This window comes from Mesoplodon densirostris, chromosome X (assembly GCF_025265405.1).
Source record: "Mesoplodon densirostris isolate mMesDen1 chromosome X, mMesDen1 primary haplotype, whole genome shotgun sequence".
NCBI lineage: Eukaryota > Metazoa > Chordata > Mammalia > Artiodactyla > Ziphiidae > Mesoplodon > Mesoplodon densirostris.
The window spans coordinates 131457992-131478381 of NC_082681.1; the positions used below are offsets into that span (position 1 = coordinate 131457992).

Genomic DNA, 20390 nt, shown 5'->3' on the forward strand with positions numbered 1-20390 from the left:
GATGCTTTTTCATTGCATATGCCTCTCAGTGAAAACCTTTTAAGCATGAACCCCAACTCATGTAATGTATCGGCTAGAGACAACACTCAAGGAACATTATATGCATTTTTCATAGACCACAAATAGACATTTTGTAACTATTACATAAAAATAAATAAACAGAGAACTTACGTTTCTTCCTGCACTCCAGTGAATCTCACCGTCACTGCCAGAGGGTATCCGGTCCCCTTGGGAGCCCACTTCGTGAACTGAAACCTGAGAGGAGGCATTTCTGTCACCCTCTGCCCCAGCTAAACATGGAGACTACTGGTTTCAAGGAAATGTACGAGGAGGCCCGTGAAATTTATCAGAGTCCCATGAAATCTATCAGGCAAGTCTGATTTCCACAGGCCTCTCCCCTTGTTCTCATCTGGTCTACAACAATTTCTGCCATGCACTGGACACATGAGATCATTACTTCTTGTTTTCACCAACTTCTGAGCTGGGTGCCCCTCCAATGCTGTTTCTCCTGGCAAGGCTCTTTGAAGAATTACACTCCAGATCTCTGGAAATTGCTGAAACTGGCACAGAATCATCGTGCATCTTAGAAATACAAACCTAATGTGGTATTTTTTCATCATCAAATTAGGAGTTAAACCAAAGCGTGTCTCCCAAGACTGACCTGTGACTGTCAGGAACTGGCAACCTTGTTTTTACGTTGATAACTGTGAATACTTGAGTCTTTACCAACACAGAGTTGGCATTCAAGTTTCAAGGGATTAAAATGCCTGATAAGACTCTGCTGGAAAAAGAACCTAAGGCAAGGACCCAAGTTTATTGTCTTCCAAATGAATCAAATGGTAGAGACATCAATTCTCTACTCAGTTGCTTTTCTAAATACAACCTAAAACTCGGCAACCACCTGGAACTTTATAGGTGCTGAGAACTATGCATACCGGTGCTACAGATGTCTGCATCATATGAATGGGGTAACATCCCTCCAGCTCCACTATCTCATTTCTCATCTTCAAACGGATGTCAAGATAACAAGCATACCTGAAGGGTAGAGCTGACCCGGCTAAGGCTAAAAATCACCCCAACGCACTAGAAACAAAAAGCACTGCTCAGTTACACAGAATTTTCTCCAGTTCCCAATCATGACTTACATGGTCTTACCATATTAAAGTATTTGTTATTACTGATTTAAGAAATAAAATGGCATCACATACAGTAAGCTTCTTTTGCCCAAATTTCCATCTATCGGAAAGTTTAAACAAGTAGAAGTGCTTGCAAATTGGATACCGGATGTTCACACAGACTCTAAAGCCCAATGACAACGGGTAAGTCTGTAATAGTTATGAGTCAGGCTCTCCAAGAAGTGGACAGTGTCCCCGTAGCCTTGCTCCAACATGGATGAGGCTGGGTGTCCAGGTTGCAGTAGACATGAGGAAAAGTCTTCAATATCTTGGAGAGAGAGAAGGTGATCTGGCCGGGGCGGGGGCGGCGGTGGGGGGTGGTGGTGCGGGGAGAGTCCTCACCTCCTCCTGCCCCTGTATTCTCCCTGCGGGTTGGCGGTAAGTGTTCCAGAAAGGAAAGTGCTCAGGGCTGGCTATTTGAGGTCACATTCTGGATTCCAGGCTCAAGAGAAGTAAGCAAAGAAAACTCTCATGTTTTCTTTTCAGTATTCCAGCTCCATCCACCCCATAGGAAAAAATGACAGGAATTCAAGGCAGAGACACTCTCTTCAAGAATAAACACTATGAATTTTGCCGTGAGCATTGTTTGTGCTTATTTTACAGGGTCTCCTGAGACTGGGAAACTACAACACTCATAAGTCTTATTCAGAGGCACCCCACAGCCCAAAGTGTCTTCTGAATTGCTGGGGGTTTTTTTACAGTAAAACATGCAACTAACTTAGCAATGTTAAGTTGAATACTGTTTATTTCAATCAGGGGTAAAACGATAGTTAAAGCATGGAACACAGTTTACCCAAACTGCTAGTTAATATAAAACCACCATAATCCTTAACCTACAAAAGTGTTTAAAAAAAAAAGAGCCTACGCAACATTTAACGTGTGCCTTTTCCACATTACAATCCGCACACACAGGGTAGGAGAGGCCTCAAGATCAGCTCATCCAGCCTTTCACTCTACAAGTGAGGACACACACAGGTTCAACAACTTCACACAAGCAGGCAGGCAACCCAAGGCAGGACACAAGTGACCAAAACACCAGGCGAAGGACTCTCTAGAAAACATGATATTCCTTATTTGATCACAAACAGTGAAATGACGACCCAAGGTAAAATTCAGGTTAACAACCACATAGAAACACAGACGTAGGAATTTATTTCCACAACAAACCAATGCAAACACAACTGGATATTTTCAGTGCACTTTACGGTCACGTTAATCAACCCACTGGGAAAACCACGCCTCTTAACGTGTGTCCTGTTTTTGAAACTAAAGACATGAGTCTAACCTACTGATACATTTTACATAGTACTTGTTCCAGAAACAGTCTCTGAAAGTGCATCCAAAAATGTCCCACCTCAACTGATTCAGCAGCACGGCTCAGCTGGTACAGGAAATGCGCAAATCCTACAGGCAGCTCCAACAAGACACCTGATATTGATTCACTGTCATTTCTTACAAGTATTAAGAAACTCTAAGTTTTGGCCTTTCCTTGCTTTTGGTAAAATCCACAGTGCAAAATCATTCTGAGGAAAACACACTGGCCCAAGTGTGCTACAGTAAAATATTCATGAGTCAAGGAAGGTGCTGGAAGAGTGGAGAGATTCACCATTAGGCATTTCATCCTGAGTTAAAATGCGATTACCAAGACCAGGAGAGCAGGGCTGATGGGCAGGTGGCCCAGGTCAGGGGCTGAGGGAGTGGGGGGTATGCAGGGAAGGCACTACGGACTCCTTCGGGGGGACGGAATTTAGTTGTTTGGTAACCTGATGATGGTGGTGGTTACAGAAATTTAAGCATGCTGAAATTCATTATTTATCATATAGTAAATTTAGGAAATATAGAGAGGATATATATGTGTCTGTATATAGCACGTGTGTGTGTCTGTGTGCGTATGCCAGCCCTGAAATTTAACTTAAGGGGGGGAGAGAGAAGAAAAACAAGCAAGCAATTGATGGAGACCACCGTAACTAAAAAAGATATATTATTATTGTCATCACTGGATATTTCCACACCAATTCCCAACTTCAGAGTAGAGGAAAACCTAAGGTCACTGGGCTCCAAGCATGATAATAATCCTCCTTCTGTTAATACAAGCCTGAGAAACAAATTTTATTTTCTTTCTCTCTCAAGAAGAAACCTAAGGCTAGAGAAGGTAGCTGATGTGCCCAGAGGCGGTGAGCGCATGGGGAGCTGGCTGCAAACCAGGTTTCCCTCCGACCACGTCCCCGACCCCATGACCACAGGAGCCCACGGGGTCCCCAACCAGGCTGGGCTTGGCGCTCCTCCGGGGGGGTCACAGGACACGGGGCCACGGGCTGGCTCAGGAGGACCAGGCTCCAGGTGCCAGCAGTGCCCAGCCCTGGAAGAGGGCCCCACTGCAGGTCCGCACCCAGCTGCCCCCCGCCGTTCCCGAATCAACGATTCACAGGGGAGGACAGGGCCTGAAACAGCAGCCAGAGTCCTGCGAGCAGCAAACACCTCCCGCACTGACTTGTCCCCGCCCTCCCAAGCAGGGCGGTGGAGGTTACCCCAAGGCCAGGTTAACCGACATTTCGCTGGGCACAGAGAGGGTCCGAAAGCAGTAGACAGGAACCGCTGCTCCCCTGATAAATACCCAAGGCCCAAGAAGCCGACCAAAAGTGAGACCTGGTCCATCTGCAATGACATCAGCAAAACCAACAGGAAGGAGCCACGCAGGCGCGCTGGCATCGGGGGCTCTAAAATACTCGAGTTGAGTCGCAGCCCCCCCCCACCAACACCTCCCGGCCTTCCACCGCTCCCGCTTCTTTCTTCTCAAAGGCCACCCGCTTCCCACCGCCTCCTTTTCCTTCTCATTTACTTCCTAACGCATCCCAAAACGGCCTACGGGAGCCTTGAGAACCACAGCGCCGGATACCTATCTTGACGTCCACCTGCCCGTGGACCTTGCTCGAAACAGGACTGCACCGCTGACAGCAGAACTCAGGGCTGGTGTCTGCAGCCTGGCATCATGGGCACCAAGCGCCGGGTTGTTCTCTGGGGTGGGTCTGTCCCGTGCCCTGTGGGATTTTACGCAGCATCCACGGACCACCCCCCACCGGATGCCAGGAACATCACCGTCCCCCTCCCCCAACAACTTGTGACAACCACACGTCTCCAGACATTGCCAAAAGCTGCTTGACGGTAGAAGACAAAACTGCCCTGAGAACCGTGGGCTGACTACAAGCTTCTAGAATTCAACGCTGCAAATACGGTCCCCCTGAACAACCATCTTGTCTACCTTCGTGTCTAAGACCCCCTTTCTCTCGAGCCTGCGAGTCACGCTCCAGCTCCACCTCTTCCCTTCCAACTACCAAGAACAAACCAGAGCCGTGGAAAATGGTACCCAACTTCCTCTATCAGAAGAAAATACTCTCTCCTCTGTTTTCAAGTTTAAATTTGCTCCAATTTAACTTTTCAATGGCTTCCAGTTCACATCTGCAATCTTCAATCAGGCAGCGGATTCCCAAAAAATATTTGATGCCGGCAATAAATGCACAGAAGGGCTTTGCAGGAGGCGGCCACCTCCATGGCCAAGTTCCCAGGGAGCACATTCCTTAATGACTGAATTCTTCCCCTGAGGTTTTAAACTCATTTTCTCAGAGCAGGCTCTCTTTCCCTCTATAAACATGTTGACTGTTTGTCCCTTCCCACATCCAGCATTTATTTTGGTTGCTGGGTCTCGTTCTGCTAATGTGGCCAGGGCCATCCAGTTGGTCGAGCCCCATGGAAAGGATAAACAGGAGGAAAGGGCCAAGGAGGGCAAGACCCGAGGGAAAAACTCACATCCAGTCTCCACTCAAGAGGCCAGTTACTTCCTTCACGCTAAAAATAGTTATGGAAAAAAAAAAAGTTTATCTTTCCAACTTAAAAAAAAAAATGTTTACAAAATGACTTTAGTCTTGCTTCCTGATTGAAACTATTTTTTAAATGTCTCGGGTGGTGAAAGATTAACAACTTATTGGAAGTCACATACTCTTCTTTTTTAACGGAGAAAAAGGAGGCAAATGCAAGGTATCGGGGACACCACACCTTGGACAGTCTCGCCTCACAGGGCAGAGCGATCGTGCTTGTCCTCTGGCCCGGGTCAGGCCTGGCAAGAACCACGTGTGTAGAGCCCAAGACCCAGACACCTGGCGGAAAGCTCAAAGGGGGGGCAGCCTCAGGGTTGGGGTGTGGGGTCCTCCCTCCCGATAGGTAACTGATGAAGGGTCTGAATTCCTGACACTCAGGACCTACGTGAGATGGCTCTTGTGGGCCTGGCTTCCCTCTGCAGGAACCCATTTCCCGCCTCTGGAAGAGAATCATGGATATCCCAGGTGTCTCAAAGGCTTGACAGGCCACAGCAGTCCTGAGACAAAGCAAGACTGAGGACAAATGGCAGAGGGGGATCTGGGAAGTCACCTCTCCCACAGATGCAAAACTGGGGTTTTCCCCCCAACCACAAATAAAATTTCTAATACGTTGCTATAAAAAAAATACAAAAGACTATGCAAAGAACACACCAACTAAGTTAATAAAAATAACATCCTGACTCAGGGACCGGTATACAGGAAATGGCCAGCACTCAGCCACTTTTTAAAAATACTTTGACTATTGTTAAGCCTCACTTTGTTGGAAGGATTCCTGATCAGCCTTTCAATAGCAGAAGATTTTGCCCTCAAGAAATTAAACCTTAAGACTTAAGACATAAACCTGGGAGGGGGGGGTAGCCCATGGCGAGCAAGGCTTTAAACTATCAGATAAGGCCTCTAGATCACCTAAGGCCTCTAAATCACCTACGTGGGGCTTCAATGACGGTGACACCTTGGGCTCCCCACCATCCCAAGAGATGTTCGCCACGACACACTCAAAGGCGGGCAACGTGGGGACTGGCTATGCCGTTTTTCAGGTGGGGAAACTGAGGCACAGAGACACTAAATGCCATGCCCAAGGTTAAATACTCAGTGAGAGACTCCAGCTTGGAGTTCTGGTTTTCTCATCCAAAAGTGATCCAAACCAAAAGTGATCCAACCTAATAAACCACAGATGTCAATCTCACTGAAATCACTTTCCTAGGTCACCTGCTAGCTGAAATGGGCCTGCCTGCCTTTTTTTTTTTAAAAGTCTACCAGTAAATTACTTCAAACTCTTACAGCCTCTCCCCTCCTCCCACAAAAAGTAGACTAACTCTCTTTACTGCCTTCTTTATTAATCCTTACTTGCAGTAACCATAGAGAATCTCCCTCCAATAGAACGTTCTGCAAGTTCTGCGCTGTCCCAATATGGTGGCCACGAGCTACACACATCTATCGAGTATGTGAATTATGGGTAGAGTAATGAAAGAACAGAACTGTTTACTTTAGTAACAACAGAATTGTTACTGAATTTTAGTTCATTTGAATCTAAATATGCACATGTTGGCTAGTGGCTGCCACACTGGATAATTAAGCTATAGACGAAAACAAATCTTTCCACTGTGGTGGACATTTCATGATTTCTGTTGACATTCATCTAGGTGTATAAACAGATTTCAATGTAGGTTCTTCTGTGTGGGAGAGAGAGAAACTGTGTGTGTGTGTGTGTGTGTGTGTGTGTGTGTGTGTGTAATTTAACGAGCCTGTCTCCAAGTGGGAAGATTCACACAATGTATACACAAGAAGGCAAAATAACACCTAGCTTAAGAGTTGGGCTTTCGGAATCAAACAATCCTCCCTCCACCATATATGAGCAAGTCAGTGTCCTCTGAAGCAGAATGGAAATAATTGCTGCACACAGGGCATTAAGTGCCTGTAAAACCCTCACTGCATGGCATTAGAGTAACATTAGGATAATTATGCTACCTGCACAATACCAACAAGTAAAACTTACAGGCAGCTTTGTAGTTTTCAAAAAACTTACACGTACAGTCCCTCTTTCTGTCCTTGCACTACCCAATGAGTACCACGATTTCAGTTCCCGTTTTTATTTTTACACATATAGAAAACGACACTCAGAAAAGTTACAGGACTTGAAGATCAACGGTAGAGCACAACAGGATGGGCCCTTTCACTAGTTCAGGCCAAACGGGGACAAAGGCTGCTTTTCTAGCAAAGCGTTAAGTGTCCTGATGCAGGTGGGCTCAGGGGCTCTTGCCCTTTCTGCTGGCTAGCGCTGAAACCCTCCCAACAGCCCACCCAGGTAGATTCATGATGCCATCACAAAGATGAGAAAACTGAGACTCCCATGGTTAAAGGTGAGATTTGAGACCAACCAGGACACCACACACTTCATGTAAACACCCAAACTTTCAGGAGGGGTGAGCTTTGGGAGATTTAAGGGTCAAGGTGAGAAATTTAAATGGGGGGTGTTGACAATTCCTCGAGTGACTTAAGCCCCGGACAAGCCAACCTCAGAAGATCCAGTGACACACACCCTGCTGTGCACAACACCAAATCAACACCTAAAGTCTCCATTTTCGTCCCACAGGTGTGTGTACCCTTCAGGTCTGGAATATCCTTAAGGGGCTATCTTAATAAGTGGGCCAGGTGATGCACTTCAACTTACATCCCTGGATTCATTTTATCCAGCTGGGGGGTTTTCCACGAAAATCTGCCATACGTTTGAGATATTAACATCCCTTAACATAAAAGCGTCATCTTCACGTCTCAACTGTGCCATACTCAACACTCGCCCCCCCACCCCCACCCCCCATCGCGTCTTTCCTAGGAATGACTAGTTGTAAACTTTTCATAAAATCGTCCTGGGCCATTTCCTACCCCGAGGCCACCGCTCAGGACTGAAGAGGGGCGCTCCCCTCCCCCTCCCAGGCTGGAGTCCCGCCCCTCCCCTTTCAGGTTAACCCAGGGACCCAGGCGCCGCGCCTGGAGAGAAAAACATCCAGCAGTCAGGTCAAACCACATGTGGCAAAGCAAAGCAGAAACCGTGGCACAAGGAATAGAGCATGGAGTTTGTTTCTTTTGGGGTTCTGCTCTACAACATCAGCTATAGGAAAAAAAAAAAAAAAAAACCCACCTCCGACTCTAACTTTGTGGGATTTCCAAAGCGAGGGGCTCGGAGAACGCGAGGCCGTGCTAAGAACGAGCCCCGGCGCGGGCCTCACCGCGCACGGACAGCGCACGTGAAGGGCAGGCCCTAACCCAGCGCCCGCGGGCCTCTGACAACCCCCAAGTGTCACAGACCCGGCGACCTCCGGCGACCCCCGAAGACGCGCCCCACCCCGTTCCGAACACTGGCCCCCGTGGGCAAGGTCCCCCTGGGGAGCAGCGCCCGGGACGCGAATCTGGGGGCACCCCTCCCCCAGCCCGGGAGCAACAGGTCTGCAGCCTCCCCAGGCCGCGCTCCGCAGACCCGGCGAGACCAGGGACGCCCACCGTCCGCCGAAGTCGCCCCCAGCCCGCGCTCCTCGCTCGGGCTGGGGAGCTCCCGACTTCCTTGACAGTTTCTGCGCCTCGGAAACTGAGCCGCCCAGGGCCCGCGCCGCCGCGCTTCCAGCCGGCCCGGGACTGGCCGGCCCGCGCCCGGGGATGAATGGGGCTCCCCTCCCCCCACGGGGGATCCCGCGGCGGCGCAGGTCCGTCCAGCAAGCCCCGGGTTGGGCAGACAAAGGGGCACCGGGGGACAAACCGAGCGCTTCCCCAAACTTGCCGGCCGCCTCCCCCTCCCCGAAACAAAGGAGCCCCCCAGCCTCCGCCCGCCCCCAACGCGCCGGCACTTTGGGGAGCAGCCAAAACGGGGTATTGTGCAGCCTGCAGAGAGCGCGCCGCACCCCAGCCCAAGCCCGGGAGACATTTGGGGACCTGCCCCTCCAGAGCCCCGGAGGCGGGCGGAGCGTGCGGGCGCCCCGGGCCGCCGGCCTGACCCCGGAGGGAGGGAACCGCCGGCCCCCACGCGGGACAAGTTCGCGCCCCCCCGCCCCACCCCGCGCCCGGCCGGCCGAGCCCCGCTCACTCACCTCGCCGCGAACAGCGCAACTTGCGGCGGCGCCGCCGCCCCGAACCTCCCTCCGGCCGGCCGTCGCCGAGCCCGGGCCGTGCCGCGGCCGAGGAGGGCCCGGCGCCCGGAGCAGCCGCGCGCCGCCCCCGGGCCGCCCCCGCCCCGCCGCAGCCGAGTCCCCGAGAGGCGCGGGCGCTGGAAAGTTTCGGATGCCGAATGGCGGCCGAGGGCGCTGCGGCGGCGGCGGCAGCAGCGGCGGGGCGGGGGCGCTGGCGGCACCTCGCTCCCGAGCGCAGAGAGTGCGGGGGGGGTGGGGGGGGCTGGGGCGGGAGCGGTGGCGGCGGCAGAGGGCGGGACGGCGGGAGGGACCGGCACGGGCAGTGACCTCCGGGGGGAGCGGCCGCCAGCGCGCCGACCCCGGCCGGGAGGACTGCCAGGGAGGCCTTCTCCGCCGCCGGGCCGGCCCCTCCCCCCACTGCCCCAGCCCGCACCCTCCCCCACCGCTCGGGGACGGGAGCCCGGGTCCCCCCCCGACACCCCAACACGCCCGGGGGGAGGGGCGCGTCCCAAGCTGGTCCCTCCCCCACGGAGGGTGAGGACACGAGGCCTGCCCTCCCCCACAGCCACGAGGGAGAAAGTCCGCCCCCAACACAGCCCCTCCCCCAGGGCTCCAGGGAAGACTCGCGTCCCGGCCCGCCCCGCCCCCACGGCGGGGGAACCTGCGACCCTCCCCTGTCCCTCACCCCTGACTCTGCTCTCCCCGCCGCGCCCGGAGTGGCTGAAGGGAATCCGGGTCTCCCTAGTGTATCCGAACCCCGTCCCTTCCTCGTGGCCTCCATGCGGGCGGAAGGAGACGCAGGCCTGTGCCCACCCCGTCCCAGGCCCGGACCCAGCCAGGACGGGACAGGAGCCCTGTCACCAGCACCGCGGTTTCCAGGGGAGGGGGGAACCGGGCCACCGCTCTGTTACCCTCCCCCACCTCCAAGAAGCAGCCGCCCAGCTGCCCTAGCAGAACCCTTGCAACCTGCCTGAGGACGCCGCTCCCTCAAAATCGGCTGCCGGGAGGGCACCCCAAAGGTCTCCCCTCCTCCCCGGAAAAGTGGAGGCCCAGGGGGAGCCTCGACCTTTGCAAAATGCCTCCAGCGAAGAGCCGGCAGTGCGTGGGGAGAAAAAAACTCGGGCCCAGCGGGGTGGAGGCTCCCGGCGGGGGCAGGGGGAAGAAGCCGGGCCCTCGGGCCTTCTCACCCCCGCCCCCGCCCGGAGGCGTCGGGCCTCGGGCCCCGGCCAAGTGCTAAGGTTGCCGCAGCTCGCTCGGCCCAGCCCTGGTGAACCCGAGGCCGCAGCGCTCCTGCCTTCCCTCCTGCTTGGTGACAACTGCCCCCCACTCGAGGCCTGAGTTTACTTAAACAGACATCTGCACCCACCCGCCGGCACGGCACCTTGGGTGTCTGCTTTGCGGAACATTTTAGAATAAGTCTGCCCCTCCCTGGAGCTTCGCCCCAAGAGCCCAGTACACACTCAGCGTTTTACACTGGAACCTCACTTGCTCCTTGCTGGGACACGGGGCCATTTGCTGTACTGGTTGTGCGGAGAGGGGGCCCGAGGTGAGTGTCTAAGGGGCTGGTCCTCCATCAAAAAGGCAGACTAAAAATTATGTTGCCAAATATTGCTGTGAAACGTCAGTGATGTAAAACGACGGTTGCCGCACATTATTATTAGAGCACATCAATAAAAGATACACTTACACAGTCTCCATAATTGTGAATCAGCAGAATAGATTTTGCCTTATTTTGTATCAGTTGCCATTCAAGGCCCCCCACAAGGACGTGGTGGGACCTTCCCTTGAGCCTGCCCGTCGTTGCTCCCGGGCTCCCTGGGCTTGTGAGGACTGATGCTGAGGTATTAACAGGCAATCGAAAAATCAGGGGGGCAACAGAAAACCCGAGCGAGCTCCTGATGCAACCCTGCCCCGGTTACACGTGCTTCCCTTCCCCCACCGCCTGCCAGTGGAAGCGCTGCGTTTTTTCCGCCTGTAGGGTCACATTGTGGTTGATTGATTCTCCTTTCGCCTTGCTCAGTCATTCAGATTTGGAAAGTAAATAACAAGTTGACATCATTACAGCTCTCTGCTTTACTGGGACACGGCCCCCGGCTACCGCACACTCTCGAGTAGCCGCGCAGCCAAACTGGCCCTCTGGCTTGCCAGCCTTGCTTGTTAGCCGCTTGGAAATTCCGAACTGAACACGATGAAAATGTTCCTTGGTATGTTTTGATTACTTGGCAGAAGCCAATCATTTAAAGTATGAGAAAGTGGTGGAAATCCTCGCTTCCAAACTAGGACCCGGTGTGACCACTTTTTTTTACAGCTGGTCTTCCGTAGCTAACAATGCAAGGGAGCTTGGAATCCATCTTGCCTGTTTGATCGCGTCCCAATAATCCCAACGGTCTTCTTGCAAGTAAGGAGTCAAGCACTTTCATCACAGACTCCTAGGAGCCCCCAGGGACTCTGTAAGACCTCAGACAGGAAAGGCGACCCCCTACATTTATCCTAATAACACCGAGAAATTCCACCTTCTGAATGCTAGATGGGTGGTAGGAACGTGTTAAATTAGACTATCTTATTTAATCTGTTTTGCAGATTCTTCGAATGGTGTAAGACAAAAGGAGAAAAAGCACATTAGAGCAGGAAAGGAGCTAGTGCGTTCTGACAAAAGTATAAAGGTTGATTTGGAGGCCGTGAGCAGCAATGATCTACACAGGTATCCACTGCACAATATCTATATTCCAAACAAGTATTTTTGGTTGCTGATGCAGGGAGCTGGAATACAAGAATCCGCTCGCAACAAATGCAATCAGTATTTCCCCTAAACAGTAGCCTAATGTTTAATAAAAAGGCAGCAGGAACCCACACAAATATAGTCAATAATTTTTGACAAAAGAGCAAAGGTATTTCAATGGAGAAAGAATATCCTTTTTAACAAATGGTGCTGGAACAACAGACATCCATAGACAAACAAAAAAATTAATCTAGCCCAGACCTCAAGGCTTTTCACGGAAACTAACTTAAAATGGATCATGGGCCTAAATGTAAAAAGCAAAAACATAAAACCCCTAGAAGATAACGTAGGAGAAAATCTAGATGACCTTGGGTTTAGCAGTGAGTTTTTAGATACAACACCAAAAACATGATCCATGAAAAAAAAAACTGATGAATTGGACTTATTGAAATTAAAAACTTCTGCTCTGCAAAAGACACTGTTAATGAAAAGACAAACCACAGACTGGGAGATAATGTTTGCGAAATCCATACCTGATAAAGGATTATATCCAAAATATGCAAAGAACTCTCAAAACTCAACAATAAGAAAACAATACAGAATAAAAATGGGCAAAAGATCTGGAAAAGAAAACTCACCAAAGAGATATACAGATGGCAAACAAGCATATGAAAAGATGCAGAATATCACATATCACAATGAAATTGCACATTAAGACAAAATACGGGAAATTCCCTGGCAATTCAGGGGTTAGGACTTGGCGCTTTCATTGCCTGCTGGGGCTGTGTTCTGTCCCTGGTCTTGGGACTAAGATCCCACAAGCCACGCAGCTCGGCAAAAAATCAAACGCTAACCGGATGCCGAGCAACAGGAACTCTTAGCATTACTGGTGGGAATGCAAAACGTAAGACCACTTTGGAAGACAGTTTGGCAGTCTCTTACAAAGCAAAACATATGATCCAGCAACCATGCTCCTAGGTATTTACCCAACTAAGTTGAAAACTTATGTCTACACAAAAACCCGCACAGAAATGTTCAGCAGTTTTACTCACCAAACACCGAAAGCAACCAAGATGGTCCCCAGTAGGTGTATGGATAAACAAACTGTGGCACATCCATACAATAGACTATCATTATGCAATAAAAAGAAATGAGCTATCAAGGCCTGGGAAGACAAGGAGGAACTTTAAATGCCTATCACTAAGTCAAAGAAGCCAATCTGAAAAGTCTACATACTGTATGAGTCCAACTCTACGACATTCTAGAGAAGGCAAAACTGAAAAGATCAGTGGTTGCCAGGGGTTCTGGGGATGGAAAAGAAGGGACGAATACGGGGAACACAAGGGATTTTCAGGGCAGTCAATGGATTCTGCATGATACTATAGTGGCAGATACATGACATTTTGCATTTGTCCAAACAGGTAGACCTGTACAGAACCAGAAGTGAACTCTAATGTCAGCTGTGGATTTTATCAGTATTGATTCATTCATTGTAACAAATGTACTACTCTTACGCAAAAGGTGGTAACATTGGAAATGGTGTGTAGGAGGAGGAAAATTGGGAACTCTGTACTATATGCTAAACCGTTCTGTACATCTAAAACTGCTCTTTAAAAAAAAGTCTATTATTTTTTTAAAAAAAGACAGTAGAAAGAGGTGTTAAACTTCTCTTGAGAATTACTGCCCAGTTTTCACTGAATCCAATATGTAATTTCATCGAGGCCCATCTGATGTTCTATGGCTCCTAATACCTAGGCCGATATTTGTTTGTGGGACTGGCCTACTCGGAAAGGCCTGAGAGTCCAGGATTCGTGTGTTCCACGCCACAGTGACCTCTCGGTCATGTTGGCAGAGCATGTCTCAGCTTTGAGGAAGCATCTGCCACAAGCTTCTCTTATGAAACGAAGAAGCGGGGTGTGCTCACCAACTTCACTTACAAACCTCTGGCCGAGGTTTGCTTTGGGGCTTGCTTCTAATTTTCCTCAGGGAGACTGGAACCGAAACTACAAAGGGAGCTGGTTGTATCAGGTGGTAGCACGTGGCGAACGTACTTGGAGAAGTAAACAGGAGTGAGGACAGAGATTTCCATCACCTGCCATGGATGTGAGATGAGGTGGGTGGTAGCCCCTTCCGCTCCCCTCGACCTGGGTGGGCATCCAATCATTTTCTCAAGATAGGATGAATTGTGTCTCCCGCCTCAAATTCATATGTTGAAGTCCTAACCCCCAGCACCTTAGAATGCGACTGTTTTTGGAAAGACAGCCTTTAAAGTAGTAAATAAATCAAATGCAGTCATTAGGGTGACCCTTCCTTATCCAATCTGACTGGCTTCCTTTTAAGAAGAGGAGACTGGGACACAGACATGCACAGAGGGAAGACCGTGTGAAGACACAGCAAGAAGGGAGGACTCGGGAGAAACCCACCCTGCCGACACCTTGACTTCAACTTCCAGCCTCCAAGACTGTGAGAAAATAAATTTCTGTTTGTTTGTTATTCTTTTTGGCTACGCCGAGTGCAGGATCTTAGCTCCCCGACCAGGGATCGAACCCATGCCACCTGCATTGGGAGTGTAGAGTCTTAACCGCTGGACCGCCAGGGAAGTCCTAATAAATTTCTATTATTTAAACCACCCAATCTTCGGTGCTTTGTTACGGCAGCACGAGCAGACAAATGCATGTGAGTTGTTGCGTTTTTTTTTCTATTTGGAATGTCACATTCAGTTCACATCCTTTGAATACTGAAAACACCTTGCATTGGGCATGGGGCTGTTCGTGCACAGTGTCGAATTTGATCCTCCCAGTAATACTGGAGGGCAGGGATTTTTATCTCCACTGCTCAGAGTAAAAGACTTGGCCCAAGAGGTTAAAGGATTGCGAGGAGGGGGTTTGTAACCGCTTCTATGCTCCAGACCTTCTTTGGCAAGTTACTGACTATATTGATTACCACGGCATAAATACATAAAATAATATGCGTAAGATTACAAGGAAACTCGATTCTGTAAAAATATAGTTAAATTAAAAAAAGAAATTCCAACGTCATAACACATGTGCTTCTTTCTCGGTACTTCCAATCATAAGCCCTAGAGGTGGTACTCATAACTTCCGTCATTTCAAAGTAGTGGTGGGTACAAATAAAACCTGCTTCAACTCTAACCTGCTCTGAAAATACATCAGACTTCTGTTGGCGACAAATTGCTAACAAATCAAAGATACAGTTGATGCTGCTCTCATCTCCTCTATAGTCATAATTGTCAGAAATGCTCCATTTGGGTGAACGGCAGAGGTTCTCCCCATCCAAGTTCATGGACCCCCTGCCATCTCTCCCTGGGACCTTCCTGCCAAGGGAGGAAGTGCAAGCTGCATCCCATGATTCTCTATGGCCCTTCTGCCTACCTAGACTCATCCACGCCACCACCGTGGACCCCCTCCCATGGCTCATGGGCCGGGACCCTAGAGTGAGGTGACTTTAAGGGGATACCAAAAACGTACTCATCAAGATAAGTAATATTATAATGCCATATTTTAAAACTCTAAATGAATGCCAAAAATGCCTCCCTGATGAGCAAAATATCAAAAGGTGTCGTAAAGACAGGTTCTGGGAAGGAGTAATTAACAAGACAGGCAAAATTCCCTGCCCTGATGGAGATTCTGTGCTAGGACAGGAGTTGGCAGAGGACAGCTCTGATACCTGTTTTGGCACAGCCTGCAAGCTAAGGATACGTTTTTTTAAAGCCTGGGGAAAAAGATCAAAAGAATAATGATACTTTGTGAGATGGAAATTATGTAAAATTTGAATTTCAGTGTCCATATAAATGAAGTTTTATTGCAACACAAACATGCCTACTCCTTTCCAGCTTACAGCGCTGTAATACCAGAGTCAAGTGGCCCACGAAGCAGAAATAACGTTGACTATTTGGCTTAGAGACCCTTGTTTCTAGGAGACTGAAGGACTCAAGGCTGCTAACCTCTTCCTAGGAAAATTGTTTTCTTTTTTTTTTTTTTTTTTTTTCTTTTTGCGGTATGCGGGCCTCTCACTGTTGTGGCCTCTCCCGTTGCGGAGCACAGGCTCCGGATGCGCAGGCCCAGCGGCCATGGCTCACGGGCCCAGCCGCTCCGCGGCATATGGGATCCTCCCAGACCGGGGCACGAACCCGTATCCCCTGCATCGGCAGGCGGACTCTTAACCACTGCGCCACCAGGGAGGCCCTGTTTTCTTTATTATAGTGTGTTTTCAAAAACTTTTCAGAAAAAGTTAAATTAAGGAACACCCTTTTTTACATATTTAAGAAAAAGGAGGAGGCAAATGATGGTGGAAAAGAAGCAGAGGGTGTTTTTAGGAACCAAACCTGTCCTGTTTGTGGGTGGGGATGGATCTTAGAAGAGCAGGAATGCCTGGGGACAGCCACCTACTCAGAGAGGGTAGGGACCATCCAAAGGACTCAGCAAAATTAAATGTATCTTGATAGGAGCAGATGCCGGTGAGCAAAGGAAGAACCGAGCTGACAGGAGCTATATGTCTTTCCTGTGTAACAAAGTTTTCTTATAGTTTTCTAAACGTTTTCAAAGACAATCTCACCCATTGTCATAGCAACCTATGATGTGACTGGGGAGATACAATTGCCATCATACTCATTGTACAGGGGAGGAAAGTTGAATCTCACAGAGGTTAGTGGCTGTATCAGTTTCCTCTTGCTGCTGTAACAAATTACCACACACTTAGTGGCTTAAGAAAAACTTGTTATCTGACCATTCTGGAGGCCAGAAGTCCCACATGGGTCTCACTGGGCTAATTAACATTGAGTTGTTGGCAGGACTGATTCTTTCCAGAGGCTCCAGGGGAGAATCTGTTTCCTTGCCTTTTGCAGTGTCTAGAGCCCAAATTCCTCGGCATGTGACCTCCTCTGGTCCTGTCCCTCGCACAACGCACCATCCCCAGCTGCTCTTCCCCGCCCCGCCCCCTTCCAATTTCAAAGATCCTGGTGATTCAATTAGGCTAAACTGTCTAATCCAAGTCTAAACTCTCCATTGCAAAATTCTAAATTTAGCCACATCTGCAAAGTCCCTTTTGCCACAGAAGGTGGCATTTTCACAGGTTTCAGGGCATTCAAGTGTGGACATCCTTAAAGGACCATATTCTGCTTTCCAGAGTGGCCCAACTCCTCTGATTCCAAAACCGATGGCCTTCCTAACACAAACCACATTGCCTCTCAGTCCGTGAATAATTTCACAGCCCACCCACCCAGCAACAACCAGAACAACAACAGAAAAGGCTGCTGCACATGATGGGTTAGAGTTCCGATTTCCCCCAAATAATACGTGGCTGTTACAGTTACAAAATAGCAGGAGATTATAATTTTTAAAAGGCCGTTCCCCCTCCCTCTCTCTTTTGGCAACCATATTTTATTATAAGACATTCTGTGTTTTGTTTCCCTCCCTTTGTTTCCACTTCTGCATTTAGTGTTTGAAACTCGCTGTGGAGAACAAGCCTGGGAGAGAGGATGATTTTATAAATAGTTGCTGCACAAAAATCATCTCCCACATAGTCAAGCTCAACACCACATTGACAAAGAAAACCAGCAGGTTCAAGAAAAGCACAGGTGAAACTACATGAAGGTGGAACATCGGCATTTTTCTACGGTGCCTTTGTCAGAAGGCCTTTTTGATGTTGTTTTTATGAAATGAACAGCCACCCGATAAGATCATACATATACATGTCATGCGCACAGACAACCCAGCCATCACCTCCTACTTAGCCACCTAAGAGAAGTGAAAACGTAGGTTCACACAAAAACCTCTACACGCGTAGGTTGGTTGATAGTTGCCAAAGCCTGGAAACAGCCCAGATGTCCTTCAGCAGGGGAAGGGATAAGCTCACTGCGGTCTATGCGTGTGTTGGAGCACTAATGAACCCTAGAAAGGAACAGCTTTGGCCTGTGCCACAACATGGATGAATCTCAGCTGTAAACTGAGAGGTGAGAGAAGCCAGACTCAAAGGGCGACATTCTCTATGATTCCATTTATCCAGTGTTCTGGAAAATGCAAAACCACTGGGACCAAAAACAGATCACTGTTTGCCAGTGTTGGGCATCAGGAAAGAGATGGATGACAGTGGCCCACGGGGATGCTTTGGGGGGTGACCCAGCGGTTTTGTATCTTGATTTGGGTGCCGTCACATGACTGTAAATGTTGGTCAGAACTCGTAGAACTGTATTCTAAAAGGGTAGACTTTATGTAAATGACACCTCAGTAAACTTGACTTCAAAAAAAAAGAAAAAGAAAAGAAAACCCAGCAGATTCGAGGAACGCACCATAAAACTCAAAGGAATTTGAACACAGGGCTTTTCTCCAGTAGCCGTGTAAGAAACTCTTTTTGTTTGCTGTTATTTTCACTAGATCGAGGACATTTACTAAGATCAGATATATGTCATCTGTGATTCTTAAAATGTCTGTAAGGGAGAGAGGGAAGGAAAGAACATGTTCATATATTTTTGAGATAGTAATGGGAATTGGTCACGTTTCTAGAACTAACTGTTTTGGATCAAACCCTGCCCAGTCACAGAAGCCCACAGTGGTACAGTGCCGTCTAGTTGCTCAGGTGTGGGGCTGACTTGTGCAGTCAGTGCGTTTCCAAGGCATGGTCTGAGCCGTGGCTAAGAGCACAGAAGTGCTCTCCTAGCTTTCCGTATTTTTACGCAAAGAGGACAAAGACGTGATGGCCACTAAATAAATGATTCTAAACGAATGATCACAACTACTAAATACATGATTTCTAGCTTAAATATGATTCTTGTTTTAAGATATATTAATGTCTGTCAAAACATTATAGGCAAAGAAACGTAAATAAAAGCTTGAGGGCCTCCCTGGTGGCGCAGTGGTTAAGAGTCCGCCTGCCGATGCAGGGGATACGGGTTCGTGCCCTGGTCTGGGAGGATCCCATATGCCGCGGAGCGGCTGGGCCCGTGAGCCATGGCCGCTGGGCCTGCGCATCCGGAGCCTGTGCTCCGCAACGGGAGAGGCCACAACAGTGAGAGGCCCGCATACCGCAAAAAAAGGAAAAAAAAAAAAAAGCTTGAGCATGTCCAAAACCCCATAAGCCCGGTCTAATCATGAGAAAAACAGGAGACAAACCCAAATTGAAGGACATTCTATAAAATACGTGACCAGCATTCCTCAAAACTGTCAAGGTCGTCAAAAACAAGGAAGGATGGAGACCCTGTCACATCCCAGAGGCACCTCAGGTGACAACTAAACTCTGTCCTGGGACAGAAAAGAACGTTAGTGGAGAGACTGGGGAAATCCAAATATAGCCTGGACTCTAGTTCATAGTATTGGACCAAGGTTGACTTGTTAGTTGTGAAAACAGCATGACTGTGGGGAAACTGGGTAAGGGGGCAGACGGAGCTCTCAGCCGTAACTCTGTGTCACTCTACAACTACTCTAAAATGTTAAAGTTTGCTTCAACGAATCAGAATGCTCTATTTCAGTTGACTTGACAGATGACTATTTTTAAATATAAAACACTTCTGGGCTTCCCTGGTGGCACAGTGGTTGAGAGTCTGCCTGCCGATGCAGGGGACACGGGTTCGTGCCCCGGACTGGGAGGATCCCACGTGCCGCGGAGCGGCTGTGCCCGTGAGCCATGGCCGCCGAGCCTGCGCATCCGGAGCCTGTGCTCCGCAACGGGAGAGGCCACAACAGTGAGAGGGCCGTGTACCGCAAACAAACAAACAAATAAATAAATAAATAACACTTCTAATTGTACACACAGACACAATCCCATTTTGAAGAAACGGAAAATGAAAGGACTTGAGGATAGTACTGGCTTCTGGGGAAGAGACAAGAAAAACATTTTATATAAAAATTTCAAGCCATACAGACAGAGGATATACACATGTGTGTAGTTCATGTATATTTAAAGACAAGTGAAAATTAATACGAGGCAGGTGACTCTATTTCTCCCACTTTCCCTGCACCTACTTGGTTCCTACCTGGCCTCCTCCCCAGCCTGTGCTGTTCCCTAAATTTTCCCAGCTTGCGTCTGCCCCCGTACCCACTGTTTCTTTGGCCAACCGTTCCTCCTCCCATTACCCCAGGCCCCCTCAGTGCGCTAAGGGCTGTGTCAGGATGTGGGACCCCCACCCAACAATCTGACTTTCATGAGCCAACATGTTGATGTTTATTAGTTTTCGTTGGCTTTTCTACCAACTAGGATAAGAGCTCCGTGGAGGAGTGGAAGGTTAGGACAGAGGTATGAGAAGGGAAGGCGGGTGTCATGGTCTTCTGTCGTCTCAACTTCACACATCACGCTGCTGGCAGTTATTCAATCAGACACTGTGTCTATTTGCTAGGGCTGCTGTAACAAAGTACCGTATACCGGGTGGCTTAAAACAATACAAGTTTACTTTTTCACCATCTTGGAGGCCAGAAGTCCAAAATCAAGGTATTGAGAGGAACATGTTCCCACGGAAGCCTCTAGGAGAGAACGCTTCCTTGTCTGTTCCGGTTAT

General features: G+C 49.1%; 1 protein-coding gene across 4 annotated transcripts in view; it reads right to left on the reverse strand.

Moving 5' to 3' along the window:
* The window catches only part of TBL1X (transducin beta like 1 X-linked), a 223626-nt gene extending 212670 nt beyond the window's left edge, over positions 1-10956 (reverse strand). Inside the window, exons 1-2 of one of the 4 annotated variants that reach the window (XM_060086313.1) lie at positions 9127-9241; positions 172-255 (exon numbers count right to left, since the gene is read on the reverse strand). The gene's annotated coding sequence lies outside the window, so the exon portion shown is untranslated. Of the gene's footprint in view, positions 1-171; positions 256-9126; positions 9242-10231; positions 10254-10852 lie in introns of those variants that run through there. The other 3 variants (XM_060086317.1, XM_060086316.1, XM_060086312.1) reach the window with 3 other exon arrangements.
* Positions 10957-20390: the final 9434 nt, after the last annotated feature.